This window comes from Vigna unguiculata, chromosome 6 (assembly GCF_004118075.2).
Source record: "Vigna unguiculata cultivar IT97K-499-35 chromosome 6, ASM411807v1, whole genome shotgun sequence".
Taxonomy (NCBI): domain Eukaryota; kingdom Viridiplantae; phylum Streptophyta; class Magnoliopsida; order Fabales; family Fabaceae; genus Vigna; species Vigna unguiculata.
The window spans coordinates 12869387-12875153 of NC_040284.1; positions in this window are offsets into that span (position 1 = coordinate 12869387).

Consider the following 5767-nt stretch of genomic DNA (forward strand, 5'->3'; position numbering starts at 1 on the left):
ATTCATAATTAATTAAGTAACCATATATATATATATATATATATATATATATATTTGTATATATATATATATATATATATATATATATATATTTGTATATATATATATATATACTTTCTATTTTTTATTTTTCTAATTATTTGGTTTGTCATGAAACTCATTCGCATCTCCCATACATTTTTCGTTATTGCTCAAACATTAAGTATGTATGTTGATATTTGAAAACTTTTCTTAGATCTCTAAGGTATTTTTTTTATCTTACCATACCCTTAATTGTACATTCATTTTCTTTTTTGTGATTTCTTTCAATAGTCTCTCAAATTATTCTAAGACACACATTTGATAATTTTTTAATATTTTTATTTGTTGTTTATTTTCATCATCTACAATATCATTTCAATATATTTTATCTAATTATTTTTTATTTTTTAACTCATTATCAATCATACTGTAATTTTTCACTATAATTGTATAAATAACTTTTATTTACTACAATATAAAAATTTAATGTAATTGTCATGAATATTATTTTATCACCATCCAACATACATTCAAGTTCAAAAGATACAAGATCTATGTCAAAATTTTATTATTATGTTTATTATTTGTTCTTTGCATCATTTTGATCAAGATATGTATTATAACTTTTATTAGTGTATAAAAAAAAGATTCATTAGAATTTTTATCAATTGAAGTAAACAAAAATTTAAAATGTATTTTAATTTAAATATTTGTTTTCCTTTTATATTTTTAAATTTTATCAACTTTGTTTCATTAATGTTTGTAGTTTGCAAATTTAATAAATGTTTTGATCCTCATGAAATTTTATTTGATACTCTAATATAAAATGTAAACAATTATAATTTATTTAAAAGTATTTGATATTGAAGAAACAATCATCCTCTAATATTGAATATTTGATAATATTATTTTTCCATTACCATAATTTTTTATTATTTTATAAAAATTAATTAAAATTAATATTGGAGTAGCAAGAAAACGGGTACGGGTATGGGTACGAGATTATACCCGTTACCCGGTGGGGATGGGGATGGGACAAAAGTTTGATACCCTTTGGGTTTGGGGATTGGGATGGATATGAATGTTTTCTACGGGGATGGGTATGAGATAGCGAAACTCGTCCCTGCCCCGCCCTGTTGTCATCCCTAGTCAAGTGTAAATTATTTTCTGCTTTCAAACCAACGAAAATACTATGATACCATTCTATAAATAGGAACTTCATAAATACTTGTCCAAGTTCATTCAAATAAAACCTCACAAATACCAAAAAAGTCTATAAAGGTTCCTATTACAATTCTTTTAAAACACAAAAATTCAAAGGAAAATTCAACATAAAAGAAATCCAATTTTTTTTCAAAAGCTTTCAGAAAATCCCAAAGTTCTCCTCAACATGTCTCCTCACACCTATGCATTTGCACCAACATCTATGACAACATTTTCTCCCGTATAACACTCACATTATACGATCATCGCACAAACACAACAATGTAATGCAACTCACGTCGTGATCACAAACGTGTTACATAAATTTAACCAAGTCATATTACTACCAAGTAATATCAATCAAATCATATTACCACCCACTAGTATCAATCTAGTATGTCATTCTCTTATATCTATCCACTATCGCAACGGTGGATTTTTGATGGATTTCTTATGAGGCATATTGTTTAAAAGTTTCACTTAGTAAAAAGTTAATACTTTCACAATTTTCTCAAAAAGAAACAACACGCATCAAATTGGTTCAGAAACATCTTCCTGTTTTTCGCGGAGCCATTGCGATCCAGTGCAACGCACAACGTTGGCCACCATAAACACCACCTACACGGAGAGCACAACAGTTCCACACCATTCCTACAACCTCACGGACCAACAATCACCATTGCTGTAGCAGCGCCTCCACACATCTGCATTTCAAAACTCCTTTCGCGTTCACAACACACCAACTAGCCGTAGCAGCCATTGCAGCAGCGAATGCATTATCTTTTCCATCGTAGCAACCATGGATGCAATTTCGTTAAACACCAGTGCAACACTCCAAAACGTAAATTGTAACATCCCAGTCGGATATTACTAATTTAAGTAATAAAAATTACGAAATATGATGAAAACATAATTTATTATACTTCGCTTCCCAAAAACGTGGGAAATTTTAAAACATTTATTAATCGGATGTTATCCAAAAATCCATAATTTATGAAACTCCAATACAGTATCCAAATTCACAAATCAGTAAGACACTATTTACAAATTTCATAAAAATAGTAACGGTAAAACTCCAGTAAAAGCTTTTCCTAGTTAACCCTCTCTCCGATGCTATGCCTCATCAGCACCACCTGCAACATCATCTGCTCCCGTGTAACGCATTACACGATCATCGCCAAACACAAGCAGATAGGGTGAGCTCATAAATAATTAACATATAAGTTAATAAAAAAAGTCAAGATACACCCATCTATTTTATTCTAGTTAATTCTTGGCCCAGACCTTAATCCCCAAGGCTTTTCAACCTTCACAACACATAAATAATTAGCCTCGAATTCAGGGTTTATGATGTTCACACGAACCTGCCCGCTCGTGGTCCTACCTCTACGAACCTCCCCACTCGTAGTCCTGCTCTACGGACCTACCCGCCTGTAGTCCAACACACGTGATCCACTAGCTACGTACCTCCCCGCACGCAGCATCTCTCAAGTGTGAGCACGGAACATACGAACCTACCTTGCTCGTATCCCCACACGAGAGTAACATGATATGAACCTCCCCGCTCATATCATCACGTGTTCACCACCATCCATGAACCTACCTGCTCATGGCACAGCATCCCCTGATCCAAGTTTCACAACACAACATGATAAAGAAAACAAGCAAAGCACACCACCTTACACAAGGTATATACTCAAGCTGGTCTTAGGGATTCCAATGCTTCCACGAACCTGCCCGCTCGTGATCCAACTCTACGAACCTGTTCATCACCAGTCATGAACCTACCCGCTCATGACAACATCAAGCATATCCCAGACCAGGACCCACACCACAAACCATGCAAAACATTTGACAATGCACCCTACCACTACACCATCGCCTAGCGTAGCCTAAGCACCGCTAGGCGAAATGGCAGTACAGACCGCCTGGCGGTTCCACATCACCGTCGGGCGCCACAACTTATAAGACATTCCTGTTTCATACTATCGCCTGGAGGTTCAGTCTACACCGCTAGGCGCTACACCAGTAATGTGACACTACTGGTTTTAGGTACTCTAATTCATTTCCTAGAATTCAACCATTTAATTCTCAAACATCCAGAAATCAACATACACATTCATATATTCCAAATTACAACATCACAACATATATGCATCTTTCAAGTATAAGCACACATTCCTCTCTTTTATAATTCATATATACTTACCTCTTAAACCAATTCCAACACACACTTTATTTTCCCCTTCTCATTTTTCCCAACCCTTTGCATGCTTACAATTCCATTACATTTAAAGTATGATTATCATGTTCCCATACTTTTCCAAAACCCGTCATGATCATGCAACACTCGGTCATAGTGATATCATCAATTGTGACCTTATTCCCACACTTATAACATCTTACGTTCGAGCTAACATATATAGGTTCATATATTCAACATGTCTCAACAAGCACTACCAAAAACATACTCATCAATCATGCATCAATATATTTATATATATATATATACTTTCACCAATCAAGGCCATACCAGCACTTGATCACACTTAATCATCCATTAGTAATCATACTATTAGGGAATTCAACAACCAATCATGAGTGACGTATATCTCCCTCTTCAGGCATACAATTTGAATCTCCACCGTTCAAAGTGAATAACAAAATGTTGTGAAACACCTTACAAAATTTCACCCAAATCGGACGGTTAACGAAGCGGGAAAGGCAGTTTTACGAAATCTGCGCATACCAGAAAAATCGGTGGCGCCTGGCGGCATGAACTAGCGCCGGGCGGTTCCTGTTCCACGAAAAGTACGAAAAATAGCATTTTTCATGAATCAGACACCACGCTTCACTGATATGGCGCCTGGCGGTAACCAACGTGCCGCCTGGCGGTTCCTGCTGTTCCAGGAACCCCAACATTTTTCTTTGCACCTGCGAATCTCAACCCTTTCAGAACAACTCTGAGTTCAACAAATTTATGACTCTATAGGATACGATTCCATCTTTTAGGATTACAATTCATTCTCTAACACTTCCCATACCCGAATTCATTCACTCTTTCCATTTAGATTAGTGTCGTTTTTGAAATCCCCAATTCATCAACCCTAAGATAACCTTCATGCAATCTTCTTCTCAATTAAACCCCAATTCCACGAATTTCCAATGAAATACTATGTTTAATCATTCATAAATATTAGAAAGCAATTTCTCCTTGATTACAAACCTCCCAGAACCTGTGAAACATCAAAATCGAGCCAAAAGTGGCTTGCGTCGCCTAGCGGGTATTCGTCACCGCTAGGCCCTTCATAAAACCCAGAAAACTGGGTACTCTAACATGCACCGCCTGGCGATTAAGCCCGTGCCGTCAGGCGGTTCCGTCTCCAGAACCCCCAATTACCTAGAAATAAGATGAGTCGCCTGGTGGTGATTCATCACCCGCCAGGCGATTTCTGGAAAATTGCAGAAAATACGAAAATACATGAAATAGCAAAGTACATGCATTCAAATTCTCATACATTTCATACAAATAAAAACAAGAAATAAAGGATTCGGTTCCAGCTCCCATAACCTCTGATCCTCGCTCCAAACACGGATTGCACGTGACTTTTAATTCAAACTCACCCTTGCTCTTGCCTCACTCTTCCACAATGGTTTCCCACTCCAATTCTCCTCTATAATTCGTGCCAATCGCCCAGAAGTCTGTGATTCCGTATGCACTCCCCTGTCTCAGACCCTTAATCCCTTAATTATCCTCTCTCACTCTAATTTATTCCACCCTTAATTTCACTTAACCTTTTAAAACGAAAATTACAATAAAAGTGTGTGTTAATGTCTACTCAATATCCCTCACAGTGTATTTTTCCAGCACTCACGGCTGCCTTCTTGGCTACTAGGTTTTCCAAACCTTTTCACATTCATGCCAAAGGAAAAATTGGCAAAAGGAAATTATTTAGTTCTCAACAAGGTTTGAACCCACACCCATGCACATACCAAACCAAGGCCAAACCATTCAACCAATCCAGATTTCATTATAACTCCTACAATTCTAGGAATTTATCATCACCCCATGCATTCAATATATAAACACACAAAAACGCATAATTTAAATAACACCCAAATGGCACACATAGGACTCGAACCCAAGTCCTCACACACAATAAAGTACTCTCAACCACTTGAGCTAGTACTTTTCCATGTCATAGTTCCTCACATTAATTACTTAAATGTTTCTAATACCCGCCATAATTAAATAATTATTTAAATAACTATTTAATTTTCTCAGCTCTTACATAAATCCAGTTTCGGGAACAACGACCATGATAGCCGTTGTCGACCTCCATTGATGAACCTTCGACAAAAACCCTAACTAACGAAATTGCATCTGCAGAAATTGCAACAGTCTATGAGCCGACCACCATAGGATATGCAACAGCTAGCAACATTGCTCTCTACTCCACCATCACAACCATGCACACCTTTGTTGGAGCAGAAAACGCGAAACCTGCATGAGCGCCTAGACCAGCACGCGAACACGAGATTA